General features: G+C 31.7%; 1 long non-coding RNA gene and 2 pseudogenes across 2 annotated transcripts; all 3 read right to left on the reverse strand.

Annotated features, from left to right (window-relative positions):
- Positions 1-3,053: 3,053 nt before the first annotated feature.
- Positions 3,054-7,826, reverse strand: LOC107852106. 2 transcript variants are annotated; one of them, XR_007046159.1, is made up of 4 exons: positions 7,258-7,825; positions 5,739-5,824; positions 3,986-5,484; positions 3,054-3,796 (listed from the first exon to the last, which is right to left on the reverse strand). It is a non-coding gene; the product is annotated as an uncharacterized LOC107852106 (long non-coding RNA). The 2 variants fall into 2 exon arrangements; XR_007046158.1 differs by having other exon boundaries at positions 3,986-5,824; positions 7,258-7,826.
- Positions 7,827-12,590: 4,764 nt separating this feature from the next.
- LOC124887705 lies at positions 12,591-13,384 on the reverse strand (annotated as a pseudogene).
- A 679-nt stretch (positions 13,385-14,063) lies between these two features.
- On the reverse strand, positions 14,064-14,736 carry LOC107852100 (annotated as a pseudogene).
- Between the last annotated feature and the right edge of the window lie 4,643 nt (positions 14,737-19,379).

Here is a 19,379-nt window from a genome sequence, read left to right on the forward strand (position 1 = left end):
CACTAGCTGGGCGTTCATTCTGGGCTGCCACAAAATGGGATAGAGTGGTGAAAGCTGCTCTAAATTCTGTGTGAGAGACATGCTCATTTAGGGGATCTTCTGAACGAGCAGAAGTGTCTTCTGAACGAGCAGAAGTGTTGCCTGGTTTCCAGTTCTTCTTCCATTGGTCTTTTTAGGAGGCATGTTCTGTAAATGGAAGGGAAAATTAGATTAGACAGAGAATTTAACTTGAGCTCATGCTCACTCGCACAACATGACTACTAAAAGAAAGGAACTTTTCCTAAAAATGCCTCATAGCCTCTTGTTCATTAGTGTGGCATGCTACATACCCATGCACAAGACTCTACTTGATGCAGCTTTCAGACTTCTTAGGACTCTTTAGAAACTTAGGCTCTAATACCAAGTTTGTAACACCCCGAGTCTATACCCTGGATATTATACGGTGCTTACTACCCCGAAAGATATATGTGCGGAAGTTAGGCTAAAAATGTCATAGGGTTTATAAAATGAAAACAAATACTGAATACTAATAATAATACTGAAAATACTGAATGTGGGGTTGATGGGACAAGTCCCCAACTCACCCCGACTACTGAACATACTAAATCTACTAAAATTCTGAAATTAAATAATATCCTCAATGGATGAGGACTCACTACTAAATCTGTCACTGATATCCTGAGCTGCTAAGTACGGTTATAACCTTGAGCGTTCAAACCTATGATATGAGGCATCATAGCTCAAAAGAGAGAGTATGTATCAGTAGTAGAATGTACTGGTATGCTAAGTGAGGTAAGGATTATATATATAGGTTCATATACATGAGATGATAACTGACTGAATGAACATCATGAAGTAACTAGATAAGTGTACATGTAAAACTGTAAATGTTGAACATACTAAACATGTAATACTGCGCATGTAGATATACATCAAATATCTGAGATTATACTAAAACTGAGTACTGAATTCTGATGGCCGAGTAACTAATAACTGTTGTAGAACTGTCTGAGTTCTTTACTAAATACTGAGACTAAAACTGTAACTGTGGGAGTTTTCATCTAACAGATATTTCTCGATATAGACTGGGTCAATCCTAATCTGACAGGAAGAATCATGAAATATATATAATGGCGTCAATCCTACTATAGCAGGTGGATGACATACCCTACGCTGGCTATGTAGTTCTGTAATATAGGGACTGCTACTAAGGGTCAAACCCTGTGCTGGCAGGAATGCCCTCATCCCTGGGTTCGCTCGGTATTGAATTCTACTCTCAATTGAATCTACTTTGAACTGATCACTAGACATTACTAGGCTTGACTTAACTGACACTAATCATATTGACTGACTGAACTAGACTGAGTTCACTGAGTTCTGTTACTGACTGAGCACTATTGTTCTTGACTTTTACTGGGACTATTCTATAGCTACTGCAACTAAGTAAATAGCTAGATTTTGGGTAATAAATACCCCCAGGACTTGATAGCATCAATAATAAAACATAAACAATTTTGAAAACATAGCAATAGTCAGTTGTTCATAATTCATTCATTGAGACATTTTGTCAAACACTTGGAGGTGCATAATTAATGCACATAGTAATGACCAACACATAAGCATCATGAATACAATATAAACTTGCAATTTCAAGGGTTTTAAGATGGGAATTACATCAAACAACATACATGTTATTGTATATTCATGAAACTTATAACTAACTCTTGAATTGAAACCCATACAACAACACAAACATGAGAATAATTCAATTCATAACATGGGAACCATAATTCAAGTTTTGAAAAGGGTTCTTGAAATCTAAGGGTGGAAAAGAACCCAAGAATGAATACCTAACATACCTGAGTGATGGAATTCATGAAAATTGTTAGGGATTTCTTGGAACTTGATCTTGAACTAGGGTTTCTTTCTTGAGAGGATTTTGTGAAGTAGTAAGTGAATTTTTCCCTTTTGGGAGGCTTGATCTTATGTTAAGGCTGAATAATGAAAGGGAAAAATGACCCATTTTCCCCCATAAACCCGGATTAAAAATGCTAGATAGGGTCCCCATCGCGCCGTGACCCCTGCTTGGGTCAAGCGGCCCTTGCGGTGCAATCCCTGCTTGAGTCAAGCAGCCCTCGCGGCCCGACCCTGAGCCTGGGTCAACTGGCCCTCTTAGCGAGACTCTATCATGATCCCTTGCTGTTTTGGACATCTAAACTCATCCTTACGCTTGTCCGAAAAATTCAAAACTCACCTGAGATGACATACTAGTGATCCTGATCATGAATCAACTTGGAAATTGGTGTTTTAAGATTGAGAAGGTCGAACTAAAATTCATCAAAGTTCGAAGGATCTAGACACTACAACAAAATTGATATATAGTTAAGAAATTATTGGCTACGAGATGAAATTCATCATTAATGGTTCACTTTTTATGACAAAAATTACATTTCGTATCTAAATATATGAAACACATACTTTTAGTGACTAGACATAAAATTTCATAGCTAAGTTTTATCCTCTAAACTTTCCCACCAAAAAATATTTTGGCGCTATTTTATTGAGTATCATTAGTGACGAATTTTAAGTTTTCAGTGACACATTTTTTTATCACCAATAATAGATCCAATTCGTGACAAACTATTTTTTGTCTTGAATTAGTTATAATTTTAGACACAAAAAAATCATCATAAAAAATACGTTGTCGCAATAGCTACTAATTAGAGTTCATAGTTAAATATTGTAAGTTTTAGCTACAAAATTTGATATTTAATTGTGACCACAATTTTTGTCACTAATACTATAAACAATTTGTGACGCTCATTTTATTGTCTCTAATAATGGATCCAATTCATGACAAACTATTTTTGTCTTGAATTAGTTGTAGTTTTAGACACAAAAAAAATATCATCATAAAAAATAAGTTGTCGCAATAGCGATAAATTAGAGTTCGTAATTAAATATTGTATATTTTAGCTATAAAATTTGATATTTAATTGTGACCTCAATTTTTGTCACTATACTATTAACAATTAGTGACGCTCATTTTATTGTCTCTAGTTACTCTATGATTTAGTGACAACATAATTTTGTCACAAAATATGAAGTAGTGATGATTTGGAATTTGTAGCGGAATCATTTAGTTATTTTTTTCTACGAAAATAATTTTGTAGCTAAATGTAAATTGATCTTTGGCTATTTTTGTTTATGATTATAGAAAATTAATTGTATATTGATATAGCTATGGAAAACAAGACTCGATCTAATTGTGTGAAGGTTGAAGTGAAATTATTGAATAAATATTTTGGAAGGTATAAAGTCAATGTGTTAATCTTGTACATGTGAAAAATATTTTAAATAGACCGAAGTTGAATATTAACGGGTCAATGAAGGCTATTGCATTCTCTAATAAGCTCAGTATCATGTCACCATCGGCCATGTAAAGATAGGAGAGATTAACAATCAGAAAGCATAACAGTTTTGACATGTGTAAATTTGTGACACCAAAAAGTCCTATTTTCATTCTTTAAAGAAACATTAATTCACGTGTTACAATGAGAAGCTCAAAGCCTTGAAGTACAACCCATACATGGAAAGAATACAAAGCAACGCAAGTTCATCCCGTTTAACTTGGAACTTATAGCTGCGAAGTCAAGGCTCACGACCAATAAATGTTTGCATTCAATCTGCAGAAGCATTGTTTTCAGTATGTTTCCTGATAGGTACCCCATAAGTCCAACAAGCTGGTGAGCAGTAAATGACTTTTGTAAATACAATCCCAGCTCCAAAAAAGGACCTAACCAATTAGATCGAATCACTAAAACTCAATAGCAATATATGTTTCAGTGACATCTCGAATTTCAGAAATTAGAATTTCTAGAAGGAGGCCAAAAGTTGAAACACACTGATATTTTCAGTGTAACATAGTCATTACTGTGCTAGTAAAAACAGAGAACTTAATATTTAAAAAAGAGCACAAACTTACGTATATTTCTCCTTAAGCAATCTCTACAACGATCAGCGAGCATATATTCACTTTTCTTTTCTGGACGATCATTGCGATCCACATCCCATCTATCATCTATTGTTGAAGATTTATTCTAGTAAATTGTTCAACAAGAAAAAAGTTTAGATGATGAATAATCCACCACATTGTGAAGGCAGTGTGTATCTGAAATTAACAATGGAAGCGGCTTCTTGCAGAAGAACTCGTGATGAGGTAATAACTTGAACTGAGTAATAAGATCCATAACACCTATAAGTTCTCTGGGCCATAATAATGTATTTGGACCAATCAACCACAGTAAGCAAATGATGTCTTGATTAAAATGAATATATTTCAAGGAGAAGAAGACCAGAGCACCAACGACAACATAATACCCAGTGCAATCCCATAAGTGGGATCTAAGGACGTTAAAGCATACACAGATCGTACCCCTACCTCATAAATATAGAGAGGTTGTTTCTGATAGAACATCAACTTAAAATAAAAGATAAGAGTTCCAAATGCTTTAATTTGAAATTCTTCTCCCAAATTTTTTCTAACGGCAAATAATACTCTTTATAAGAATTCTGAGAAATGAGTTAAAAGATTTTTAGGAATAAATATATCTTCAAACGAACATACAATGTAAGACAAAGGATTCACTACTATTAAAGGTTAGGTTTCATTTTCTATTTTAACATTCTTGCAGATGAAAATCCAACCTCACACCCCTGGTATCCCTTTGGACATGACATTTTTGCTTCTACTGTTTGATATTGCAGTTAAACAAAATCCAATTTTATGATTGAACAATCTGACGAACCTGAAATTATGGGTAAGCACCTAGTAATGTTTCAAGAGTTTGTAAATGGTACTCATCAGGGAAGACGTATGTGACCCATCAAATATCCCTGTGCAATCTTATCTTTACAATTGATAACCTAAACATTACATGAGGTAACAACGAGTGGGAATATTGAAACTAAAAGATAGCAAGAATGCACTCTATTTGTCTCCAATTTGCTCCCCTAAGCCCACCGAGAAAACGAGCCTGGTTGAAATAAGGAAAGATGAACTAGAGACATGAGTTTTAACAGCTCCAACAATACCGAAGTAATAGTCAATGCCAATGAGTAAACCAGATATGAAGTGGGCCATAAATATATGACAAGTAATGAATATGATTAGTATCCAGTCCTTCAGATTTGTGACTATGGAAGTAAACTAAGATTAGCAGAATAACAGCTAACCAATAACTACAGATATATCTAGCAACAGGGGCAAGGATCATGCCTAGACTTGCAGTAACAGTAACCTTGACCATACACATCTCCAAAGGTACTCCATTGTTTCTAGAATTAAGAGGAAACCCAGCTGTGATTTTTATATATCTCGGCATTTTGGTGTAGCTACAGTACTGTATTATCTCCCAATTCATGGGTGACTCTTAATTTTCACCAGCATATTTGCCAATATCAGGAATTCTGCCAATTAGTACTCTACAACAACAACAAACAACCCAGTAAATTCCGACATAGTAGGGTATGGGGAGGTAAGATATACGCAGTTCATACCACTGCCTACGAAGAAGTAGAAAGACTGTTTTCGATCTGCCAATTATACTCTAAACCAGTCAAAATAGACCTACATATGGCTTCTTTATTTAACAGGGAGAGATTGAATTTACAACTTGTATAGACATAACTCAGCAAGAATTTTGACAATGGTTTCATGGTCACTTCAAGAATAGTACCTTTAAGGTTTTCCCATCCAGAAAAAAAGGAAAAAGTAATTACGCACGTGGATCAGATATTAGAATGAAGAATCTTCAAGATATTTCTGCAAGAAAATTACGCATATGGATCATACATTTGAACACAGTTAACTCTATAAGTTTAAGCTAGTCATCCATTTAAAATTTTCAGAAATCAGAATGTTAGTTGATCTATAAAAAATATCTAAACAGAAATAATACTGCAATTTGGTCTTTGAGATCAATCTCTTTCATCATACTTGACTGTACAACAGCTGTGTTCAATTATAAATTATTAATGGTGTTAGTTTTGAATTAGAAAGTAGAGAATGTCATGACAAGTTGACCAATGTAAACCACCTTAATCAATTTCAGGGCAGCAGTTCATCAAGAAGGATGTGAAACTAGGAGAAAAAAACCTCCTCAATTTTGATACATAGTTTCATTTCTTCTGTATTATAAAATCTTGAGAAAATTCAGGTGGCAAGGTCGTCAGAGGCATATGATCGAGAGTAGAGGTCACCTGAAGTTGCACATATCCATAGTTTTTGCATAGAACCTTTACATATAATTCCCCTTAAAAGGATTAGGAGATAAGAAGACTCTGAAACTATCTAGCATGACAAAGCCTCAACAGAATAATATCCTAAATTTGCAAGTTAAAACACACATTACTACTAGAACTAGAGTGAAGATTCAACACCTCTAATAGTTCAATGAACTTAACTGCCCAGGCTATGTGATTTCTGAAGAAGTGTGTGGACCGTAAGTCCTAGACGGTGCAGACTCACCACTGTGTTCATATTAACCGACAAAAGATTTAACATAAATGAAATCAAGTGAAATAAAACACTCCCCCAAAAAATTGCATCTTCAGTGCAAACATATGACACAATCCCAAAAATATACATATGGGCAGGAAGTAGAAAATGACACTGCACTGCAAACTGCTTTTACCAGTCTAGCTCGAATTTTGACCCTAAAAACTTTCCATTACTATTAATTACTCAGTGTCCGAGCCTAAAAAATAATTAAATCAATCGTGAAAGAGAAATGAAAACTACTTCTCGCAGAAAGTCTAGGAAATTAATTAATCATAACTTGGAGTTGATTTCCCAGATGGTTACTCAATTAATTGTTATTATCTTAGACAATCACATTTAAATCTAGAAGTAATATGACTTTATGAGATACTAACTGTTAGTTGAGTGGCCATAGGAAAAATCAACACCCTAAATGTGTTACACTTTGTAGTTTCTAAATTACTTGTCCAAAACAACCCAATTAGCCTGCGACTTCATTGCCTCACCAGCCATAGCTCCATGCAGTGTACCAAAAACAATTTTAATCTTGACATTTATCTGAGAAGAACAAGACCTGATTCAAAATATCACCTAAAAATGTCATATTCACCATGTAACAGATTGTTATAGTTGAAAATACCAGAAAAAATATGTCACAAATTTCCTCCCCTAAACCCACTGAGAAAACAAGCCTAGTTGAAACAAGGAAAGCTGACCTATAGCTATGAGTTTTAACAGCTCCAACAGCACAAAAGTAATCGCCAATGCCAATGAGTAAACTTGATATGAAGCGGGGCGTAAATATTTGACAAGAAATAAATGTGATCTTAGTGTCCAGTCCTTCAGATTTGCGACTATGGAAGTAAACTAAGATTACAGAATACCAGCTAACCAAAAATTACAGATATATCTAGCAACAGAAGCAAGGATCATGCCCCTACTTGCGTTAATAGTAAACTTGAGCAAAAACGTCTCTAAAGTATCCATATCCACGTATACGCCTTAATTTCAGCAAGCCATGCTAACAACAAAATAAGAAACTTTGTTCCAAGTTGTTTGTTTTTCTATGCTTCTATAGTGCATAAATATAATTAGATCAACTGATAAAATTCTTGAAACATAAATAATAGAAAGTGAGAGAAGGGAGGGAGAACATCAATTATTTTAAGGTAATTGACACAAATTAAGGTGAAAAAAGAAGTAGGGAAGACTGAGCATAATAATATATTGAATTGATTTTTATAAGAGAAATCTTTAATTTGGTATTAATGATTATTCCTGCTATAGTTTTTGTTTTTGTTTTTTAAAAAAATTTTTCTCATTCATGTTGGTCCTATTTAATTCCTTTAAGTTTCTTACTACATATTTGTACATACAATATTTTCGAGCTAATACTTCTTTTGTCGGAATTATGTATATCTATAATCTCTCTCTCTCTATATATATATATATATAAAAAATCTATAATATATTAAAAATGTGAAGGGCCTTAGAAATATTGGTTAAACTTTTTGCCCTTTATTAAAAGTCTTTACTTTAGAAAAAATCGTCTTTTCACTATTTTTTTTTCTAATATTTAAGAGTTGAAAATTAATTAAAATATTTATGATAAAACCTTTTCTTATTACAAGTCATCAGAATTAATGATAACTAATACGATTTTCAGTAATTTAAGAATTATAAATCAATTAGATTTGATTTTAAGAAGATTTAAAAAATCTAGAAATAAAAATAAAAGAGTTAGAATAAGAATAAATTAATAAGTATCAAATTTTTAAAAATTTTAAATACGTAATAAGAATGCAATCAATAATTTTGTTAAGAATTAACTTTTAAAGCAAGGAATGATTTTAAATATAGAAAAAAAGAAAAATAATTCTACCACAAATATGGTTCAAATTGATGAGTCTCTCTTAGCTTCTTAAAACAAATATGACTACTTGTGCTTGAATTCAAGGTTTTTTAGGCTTGTTCTTGAATCTTGCGATCTTGATCTTGATCTTGATTTTTCAAATTGGCTAAGTATTGTTGGACATTTATTTTTTGAAGTATAGTAGATAAGTGAAAATGGACGGATGGAGTAACGTCTTTGTCCCAATTTATGTGACTCAAATATAATTTGAAATTAACTAAATTATCTATGTGTTTTTAAAAATATTTAAATTGCTAATTATTATAATTTATAAAATTTTAAAATATTATATTACATGTGTTCATTCATTACTTTAAAATTATAGATTTCTCACAAAATATATTTTTTGTCCGATTCTAAAATGAAATTTTACCAGTTACATCAAATTTTTGTTATTCTAGTTTTATTGCTCTTTTAGATCCTTTTCCTTCACATGAAATTCAAATTTAATCAATTCAATTTATTAAATTAAACTACGTATTTTTTTCATATATAGATTTAAATATTGTTTAGCTATAAACTACTTTCAATTTTGAGTTCTGATGGATACAGAATTGAGACATCAACATTTCAGGAATTTTCTCTATTTTAGATTGGAACTATGGCCTCTTATTGTTAAGATATGTGAAAATGATTTCAACATAAGCTTTTAGTTATGTGTTTCGTGATATGCTGTCATGTTTATTTTTTATTTTATTTTTTAGAGATATTTTATGTGTCTTGTTTGTTGTATTACAAACTTCCTTAGGCGACTTCTTTTAAACAAAAGTGCTTATAAGAATTTTATTAGTTTTAAAAGTTAATTTTCGACACTAGATAAAGTTGAGGTCTATTTGGATTCTATTTACAATAAGAGATGCCTTCTTCTATCCCTTATTAATACCGTAATTTAAAATGTAGTAAGTACTCAATCGCTTTTACTTGTCACATTTTTACTTGACACATCTATTGAGGAAGAATTAATAACATAATTATTTTACTATAGTATCTCTATTCAATGGTGTTTATATTGTGTCTTGAAAACATACAAAAGCTAGATTAATACTTAAGACCAATCATATATGCTTCATTTTATTTGAAATGTTCCACATGTTAAAGGTAGTAGAAAAAATATATATTAAATGTGTGCTCATTTTCATTTATATACTATAAGGGATAATTTTCTCTAAAAAACGTATATAGCAATTATTAGATTACAACTTATAGAATAACTTTCATTTTTTCAAGTTGTAGCAAATTTTATAAAAAAAATAAAAAATAAAAATATTTTTTTCTTTTTTTAACAAAATACAAAAAAGTAATTACTGAAAAGAAAAATAAAGATTTAATACAACTAATATGCAATAATCCCTCCTTAAATATAGTTATACTTAATTATTGATATCAATTCACCCCAAATCCCGATAACCGTTTTTCTTTTCTCCTATTTTAATGATTCTATTAAGAGTTTTCATCTTCACACACTATCTTCTTTTTATACACTATTTAGTTGTTTTAGTCACAAACGCTTTAATGGACAACCCTATAAATATGAAACTGATTTTAAATTATATAATTAAAAATGAATTTTGAAAATACAATTAAAATGATATATCTTTAAATAAGTTGCTATAACTTGCAACTAAATTGCTATTAATGCAATTATCTAGAACTGTTGCTAAATTTGTTATTTTAGATCTAATAATACTATAGGGAATAATTTTCTGTTATATTTATAATACTAGATTATCGAAAGGAAAAATTACAGAAACTAGCATCCTTAAGACTATAATTAAAATAAATATCAACACTTCTTCAAAATTGCAACTTATTGCAAAAGTAACAATATTTTACCCACTTCATAGTAATAGAAGAATATGTATTTTTCAGTTGTGCATATGTATTTATGAGTAATACATATATATTTGTATATGTATTTATATAGCAACATTTTACTTAAATACAAAATACAATTTGCTATTTTTGTAATTATGAAATTGTTGCTATAAAAGTTATAATTAACACTACAGAGTTGCTATTTCTGAAATTTTCCCTTATCGAAACGCCAGCACTAGTATGAGCCCAATATATGTTAATCCTTCGGCCCATTAATAGTTGTTCACTATTCACTTTTACACATATGTTTAAAAATAGTAAATGATACGGATAATGTTACTATGTTATCTTTTGAATATAATAAATTTAATATTTTGAAAAATTTATTGAATAATGAATCATATTTTAAAAAAAAATGATAAAATCGGCAGAAATGAAAAACTGTCCTTTGATTTTTTAAATTGAACAATATTATTGCACATCTATTTTTAATAAAACGGACAAGTAAATATGGATGGAGGAAGTAATATTTAGTCCAAATTATGTGGCACAGATGTAATTTGACGTTAACCAAATTTTTAATATATTTTTTAAAAATTTTAACTATTAATTATTATAATTTATAGTACTTTTAAAATGGCTTCTGTATTATATACGTGACTTTCTCTATCCTTATCTTTTTACACATATAAAAGTTTATCATATTTAATTTTGAGAATATCCAACATTAAAATAAAATCGATCAAATAATATTTTCAAATTAAGAGTTTTATAATATATTATTTTTTAAAAAGAGATTATGAGTGACCATGTAAAAATCGTAAAATTATACTTTTTAGAAGTTATGCAATTATTTTTTACACCAAACAAAAATCTGCCTAAATAATATGCAACTATAACTATTTAAGCATTAGTAATACACCATATTTTGTATAATTTGTATACACCCTACCAAAGGACCCCTTAATTTATCCATAGTTTTTTTTTAAGAAAAAATATTTATTTATAGCTAATCATATTTAATTATAATTAAATAAAAATTTGTGCATTTTAATTAATTATAATTTTTTGATAATTTATTTGTGAATACACTGTAATATGTTTATTAAATCGGTGTAACCATTTGGTGAAAAAATAAATATTCAATTTTTCTTGTATATACTTTTTGGTGTACATCTCTCTTTCTATATATAAATTGTTTCTACATGTAAACCACAAAAATACATAAAAAAAATATAAATACTTTTTTAACCCATAGTACATACCAAATATATGCGAGAAAATTTATTCTTTTAACCTAAAGTACATACCAAAGTACATTACGAACTAAAGTTTGCTGGAAACTTCAACATTTCCAAATATTCGACCTCACAAAAAAAATTCCCAACATTTCTGAATATTTTCAACAGATGTTGCAGCTACTACAATTCAGCTACAACAATTCATACAATATTCATGAAATGTTGAAAGAATTGAGATTAAATACATATATTTGGAATCCTATTCAGGTATTTTTAGGGTTAGAATAGAATTTTAGTTGTAATTTATTTGTGTGTAATAATAATTAGGTGGGGAAGGATAAAATTGGGTAAGCACTAGTCAGGTTCCCAAGTTTTTTGGATTTATTTGAGGCACTACGACACTTTTCCTTCACTATCGCACCAAAGAGAAATAAAGAAAGAGGGAAAATGGAGAAAAAAACTGTTTTCTGGTACTTATTTTTTTTTAGATTTTTTACTCCAAAACTATTTTAGGAAAACCATCATATATATGAGAAAACAAACGAAGGAGTTTCATTACAAAGTGAAGCAAAATTTTTGAATCCGAACAAGAAGACCAGGTATGTATTAGTCGTCACACTTTATCTTTGAACGAAATTAGATAGATATTTGCTTGCAACAATCATATATCGAATGCTTTGTTAATTGGAGTCTAACACATACTTGTGAATCATATTTAGGAACGGATTACCAGAAAATCCTATTAGTTATGAGTTACTTAGCAATGGATTAGCCAAAGATGTGTAGCTAGTTCCTAGTTTCTATGGTTTTTCTAACTTGAAGAGATCTCTAAAAGGAGAAACTTGCATATCAAAGTTCTTCAGCATTTCCAAGTTGCAAAACCCTCAACATTGTGAAATTATTGTAGAGACATTGGAATATAGGTTTTTTTTCACAGTTAAATGACCATTTTTCCTCATTAAACGTACTTGAATAGAAGATGGAAAGAAAAATACAAGTAATAAAGTACCACAACTCGAAAACTAGTAAAATTACAACCTTACAAGGTTGGAGACGTAGAAAATTCCCTGGTATATTGACCTCAAATTTTGTTGAAGGCAACAATATCACAGCTCTGCAGGTATTCCTTGATAAGCTCTACTTTTAGACGTTCCTCAATTAGAGTATCCACCGAGACAAGTTCATCAATGATGTTAAGCATAATCTGTTTTTTCTTAAACCTGTAGCCAACTAGAACCAATTTGGATGTTGCCCAGAGAAGACCTTCCACCTCAATACTACGAATAGCCTTCTAAGGTTTCTTCATGTCAGTTTCGTTATCCTAAGGCTTAACATCTATAATAAAGGATACTTTACACTTACTTTCTTCTTGGTAGATGCCTTAGCAGCCTCCCTTGCTTTTGCTGCCTTCTTTTCTTCCTTTGTCTCTTCTCCAAAGTGATTGATGTCATCATCATCATCATTATCATCAGAAGGCTTAGAAGCTTCCTTAGCTGGTGCAGCTATGGAAGGAGCAGTTTGGCTTCTAAATCTCACACCAAAAGCTTTCCCGGGAAAACTTAATGTAAGTTTCGCAAAAATAGCATGGTACCATTTACTAGCATTGGGATAAATATCTGAACTGGGTTGATCTAAGATTTCCCCATACACCTTAATATCATTCTTTGTCAATTGACCTCTAGAGATACAAGTTTTTCCAAAAAGATGGTCATTAACATACTTGAAACCAGATTCAGTGTGGAAATTTGAGAAAGCTACAACTATTGTTAGGAATTTGAGTAGTATGAGAGAGGTTGTAAGCTTTATTGGGTTGGCGAAAGAGCATTGGGTATAGGTAGGGGATTGCAATGCTCTAGTTTTTATGTCACAGACCATATAAAGCAACAAGAGAATCACTGGTACTTTCTTGTCCTTTGTGTTTGATTACTATCTGTTATTATTGTACTTCATTTGTCAAATTATCTTGTTGTAATTACTTTTCATGATAATTTGTTAGGTTATCTATACTTTATAGTACTTTGCCATGACTCATTCGTTTTTCATTATCTTTTTATGTATTGCTTTGGATGATCTTTCTTCTAGAACTGAGGTCTATCAAAGACAACCTCTCTACCTTCATGAACACTGAATGCGTCACAAAAAAAATATGGTTAGTTGTGTGATACAATCCGTTAGCTACTAAGTTTAGTTTTAAGTGACATTTTTATGCAGAAGGGTTACCGTCTCTAATGTCATTTATAGTTGGAGTTAGATGACTCAGTGACCAAGCTATTGGCTTTAGGTGTTGAGTTGGATAGCCCTATCAAATATGAAATCCATGGAAAGATAGTTCTTCAGAATTTCCAAGTTGCAAAACCCTCAACACTGTCAAATTATTGCAGATACATTGGAATATAATTTTTTTTCCACAGTTGAATGCCCATTTTTCATGACTAAACATACTTGAACCGAAGATGGAAAGACAAAACACTAGTTAAAGTATCACAACTTGAAAACTAGTAAAATTACAGCCTTACAAGGCTCGAGACTTAGAAAATTCCCTGGTATGTTGACCTTAAATTTTGTTCAAGGCAACAATATCACGGCTCTGCACATATTCGTTGATAGTCTCCACTGTTAGACGTTTCTCTATTATAGTATGTACCGAGGCAAGTTTATCAATGATGGTAAGCATGATCTGCTTCCCGTAGCCAACTAGGACCAATTTGCATGCTCCCCAGAGAAGACCTTCCACATCAAAACTACGAACATCCTCCTCAAGTTTATTCATACCAGTTTCATCATCCCAAGGCTTAACTTCCTTAAAAACGGGTGACTTTCCACTCTCTTCATTCTTGGTAAATGCCTCAGCAGCCTCGCTTACTTCTACTGCCTTCTTTGCTTCCTTTGTTTATTCTCCAAAGAGATCTATGTAATCATCATCATCGTTATTATTAGAAGGCTTAGCAGCTTCTTTAGCTGGTGTAATTGTAGCAATAGCAGCTTGGCTTCCAAATCTCACACCGACAGCTTTCCCGAGAAAACTTGATGCAAGTTTAGCAGAAACAGCTTTCTACCATTTACTAGCATTGGGATAAATATTTGAACTAGGTTGCTCCAACATTTCCCCATACACCTTAATCATCCTTTGTTAACTGATCTCCAGAGACATAAGTTTTTCCAGAAAGATAGTCACTAAGAGACTTGAGACCAGATTCAGTATGGAAATTTGAGAAAGCTTCAACCATTGTTAGGAATTTAAGTTGTGTAAGAGAGTCTGTAAGCTTTATTGGGTTGACGAAAGAGCATTGTATATAGGAAGGGGATTGCAATGCTCTAGTTTTTTTGTTGCAGACAGTTATTTTTGTATGAAAAGGAGATTGTAAATTCTGCTGTGAACTAGCACAAAGTGTGAACTTCGATGTGCTTCTCTAAACCATTATAATTTAAAAGTCAAAAGTTTTTTTCCCATTCTGTAAATCTTTCATTGTTTCTGTTTAGGTTAGTTCACATCAATGGTGTTTACATATAGCTATTTACAGGCAATCTATTACTGGGTTATACTCGTTATTCACATATCTATTCAAAATTTCGTGTTGCAACCAACATTAGGCTAGGATCAAATAATAGGATTTGGTATGCATCAATAGGCTCAACATAATGCAAAAAGAGAAAGCTGCAAAAGAAGAAGAGTTAAAAAAGGTGCAGCCCATTCGCTGGAGCGAACTGAAACACTATGTGCAATTATATTGGTATATATGTTCACATGTAAGTTCACACATTTATGACAAGGAACTTCTGTTTTCTGGAAACAAATGATAGGATTTGAGGCTTCAAATAGAAAAACTATTGTTAGTAGTTTTACAATACAAAAACATATAAAATGGTTATAAAGCATATGTAAATATTTTACAGTATATGTATGCTTATGTACTTGGCTAAATTCTTATGTTATGAATATACTATAATTACATAGTGCATTTGAGCAGAATTTTGCAAATCAATGGCACCGGGAGGAGGTATCTTTAGGCAAACTACACTTACCGGGGGAACTATTCAAGCAACTCAATCACCGGATGAATCAAATAGCTCTACTCCCATTGTTAATACAAGTAATACATTCAACTCAACTCTCTCTCTCTCTCTCCCTCTCTCTCTCTCTCTCTCTCTATATATATATATATATATTGAGAAGGTAAGAATTAGTTTTCTATTTTAAAATAATCAAACCTGCCACAACATGTTACAGGTTTCCATAATTACAATTGTAAGAGAGTAACGGGAAGATCTTCAACCCTATAGTAAAAACTTATAATGAGCCTAAAATATCCATAACTGATTCTAGATCTTTCATGTACTCCGGTTTACACCAAAAATAAAATAAAACTATGCAATTCATCTTCATCTTCTGAATGTTATTGCACTTGTTCTATAAGCATCTTCATCTCCTCCAAGTAAAAATTTCACCTGCTAGCTGTGGACCTGGATCAGTTCCTTTCTTTTGAGGGAAATATAATAGTATTAAAATCACCCCTCACCCATGAACTTGATAAACGTCCTCTCATCGAAGCAAGTTCCCACCACACCTTCTCTCTCACTACTCTACTATGAGAAGCATAAACTCCAGATATATACCCACTGAAATCCATATATCTCCCCTTGAATTTGCAAGTAATACAATACACACCTATTTCACATATTTCCCCCTCTCATACTCTACTATCCCATATGTTATCCCATATCTATATTTATTATGATTCGATTATTTAGTTATTTGTCAAAGTTGAAACTAAAAATATTTAACTTTTTAAATTTTCATTAATGTTAAACTTGTAAAGAGACACCATACGCACTCGAAATTGATATTTTAAATAGTAAAAGTACTAAATCTGTAACAGTAATTGTTCTATGTGCTTATCAATCTTCTAATAGTTCAAAGAAATGTTATTAGCTCTCATATGTTCTCTTTGTTTTGTCAATGCATTTCTTGACTTAGTTGGTTATTAAGACAGTAAAATAAAGCAAAATTTAAAGATTTCCATCTTTATCTTGTGTATGATTACTATATATATAAATATATCTACATATATAGTCTGTCATATTTAGATTTCGATGGTATTATTAACTGATGTTTTTTTATCAGACAACTCTGCTCAACTCAGGAAAGGTTGTGGCAAGACTAGAGGGAAAGGTCTTGAAAAAATGAAGAAGGCTATGGGAAGAAAGATAAAAATAGAGATTCCAATTAGTAAAGGAAGGCCAACTAAGCCAATTCAATCAGCCAAATTATCCAATGAATTGGGAATAATTGCTCAAAATTTTCTTCCACTTCCAAACAAGTGGAAGGAACTTACAAAAGAGGACAAAGACACAGCACTAATTAGATGCCACGTAAGGATTCTATACTCTCTTAAAATATATGACATGACAAACTACAATCTATACTTTTAAGGGTTTTAAAGTTCTAAGGTATTAAGCATGTTAGAAGATGTTATGGTTATATTTTTAAATTAAAAGGGATTTCAATTGTTTTGTGTGTTTGTTCAATTCTCATTTATTTTTTAGGAGAGATTTGACATTAATTTGGACGAGCATTGTGTGAAAGATAGCTGTGAAGATATTCTGAAAAATAGAAGCCAACAATGGCGCTACAAGTTAAAACAAAAATTTGAAAGTGCGCATTTCGTGGAAGAGGCTCGTAAAATGAAAGTCGAGCAATTGACCTCAGGAAATTGGAAGAAGCTTTGTGACATTTGGAACGATCCAGAGCACAAGTTAATTTATATTCATGTTATTCTCGTTGTTATTTAAGTTATGATGTTTATATTTTCTTTGTAGAAATGATGTAAAATAAATAAGGCCAACCAAACTAAGCTTAAATCTAATCATTTCATGGGATCAAAAGCGTTTGTAGCAGCTCGTGCTGAAATTTTAAGTTATACCATTTTAATTCTCTTTACTCATGACACTTTGGTACTATTTAATATTGTATTGTTTGGTAAAAAAGAGAATAAATAGTACCTTGAATAGGCATGTAAGCTGTATCCTATTTCAGTCCAATACCTATAGACACTATTTCATATTATTTTCTTATTACATAGGGTGAAAAGGAACATGAAGGTGTAGAGCCTGACAGAATTGAGTTCTACAACCATACTCATTACACGAGTGAAAAAGGATGGTTATCTAAAGAAGCTGAGCATAACTATGTAAAAAATTAATATTTTAGTAATATATCATTGCATTTGTCTGATTAATATTCTTCATGTATTCTCTTTTTTGTGTTATTATTTTATGCAGAATAACTTGATAGATTTGAAAGGTCTATATACTTCTGGAGAGTCTTCCATAACTATTGATGAAATTGTGGATGTTGTAATCGGTACAAAGTTGGGGTACATAAAAGGTCTTGGTTATGGTCCTAAACCTAAGAATACAAGGGCAACACAAAAGAGAATGGCAGGGTTAGAAGACTCCCTCAAAAGGCAAAACAGGAAGCTGCTAGAGCCCAAAATGACTTACAGAACCGATTAAATCCAGCTAAAACCGTGGTAGAAAGCCAGCACTCACATATACAAGACTAGCAGTCGCAGATTAAAGCATTAAATTTTTAGTTGAATACTATAACAGGACGCCAAAAGGAAATGCTTAAGAAAATGCAACTTCTTGTTAGCCCATCGCTGTTAAGGTTAGAACTTAGAAGTAACGGAAATTTATAGGATAAGTTTTATTTAATTTCTCTTAATTAAATATATAAATTATGTAGCATTTACTAACTTTGCATTTTTCTAATGATTCAACGGAGACAGAACTCCATCAGAATGCCAACTTTAGGTATATTTCTATTTTGATTTCACCAACTAAAATTCATGTTTAACAAGAACTTAGTAGCTTTGACCCAATTCACATATATGTGTACACGTTAGTAAAAAAAATTTTAACTACTACTTATGTACATAAAATAAATTTAGAACTCAATTACTACAGGTTGCCTCTTAGACTTCATAAAATTAAAATTATGGACCGATTTAGGTATATTGAGTTATATTTGAAGAAACAAAAAGTACTTTAGGTACTGATCAGTAGTATTTGAATTTTAACTTTGAGTGACTAATATTTGAAAGATGAAGTTTGATAGATTCATTTTTTTCTAGCTGAAAAGTCTATGTGTTTGCAGGATTGTTTTTATCTAGTTTATGACATTAAGGGTGTTATCTGTTGCTGTATGTTTCCTATTGAATAATTATGATCATGTCACCAAAAGTAAATAAAAAATACTTCATTCTAGGTAGTTAATGTCGTCAGTAGTTAATGCCATCAGATTCCACCTTTTCCTTTTTTTGATAAACGTGGTGTCCGAGCCAGCTTTTGCCTTCCTCGACTAAATCCACGGGATACCAGCCACCTTCCACCGACAACAGACACCCTTGGGTGTGATTCTTCTTTTCTACTTTAAGAGTTAGAAAAATAGGTAAAAATCTGGTAGATATGCGTTTAAGACCATTATAGTGTGTTTTGGAGCACGCTATATCTTGACACACCCCTCAAGTACCAAAAAGAATAACTTGAGTTTGAGTTGGAGGAGATTTTTATAACAGCCATATGATAATGGGCTCAAGCTTCAGTAGTTTTAACTGTTTTCTTTAATTTTCTTGGTTAAATTGCTTTTGTGATCCTTTGGTAGAGGAACTAGTTTGTGTATTGCATTTAGTTTGTGGGAGATCGCAACTCCCTCTATTTTCTTGTGAATGATAATGTTTATGCTCTTTGGTGTTGGAACGAGTATGTATTTGATTTAATTTTCTTGGTGAAGTAATATGCTACCTAATTATGTTTAATTGCTAACATTAGCTAGGGAGTTAATCAAAAGTTGAACTATGAATAAGCACTT

This window comes from Capsicum annuum, chromosome 10 (assembly GCF_002878395.1).
Source record: "Capsicum annuum cultivar UCD-10X-F1 chromosome 10, UCD10Xv1.1, whole genome shotgun sequence".
NCBI lineage: Eukaryota > Viridiplantae > Streptophyta > Magnoliopsida > Solanales > Solanaceae > Capsicum > Capsicum annuum.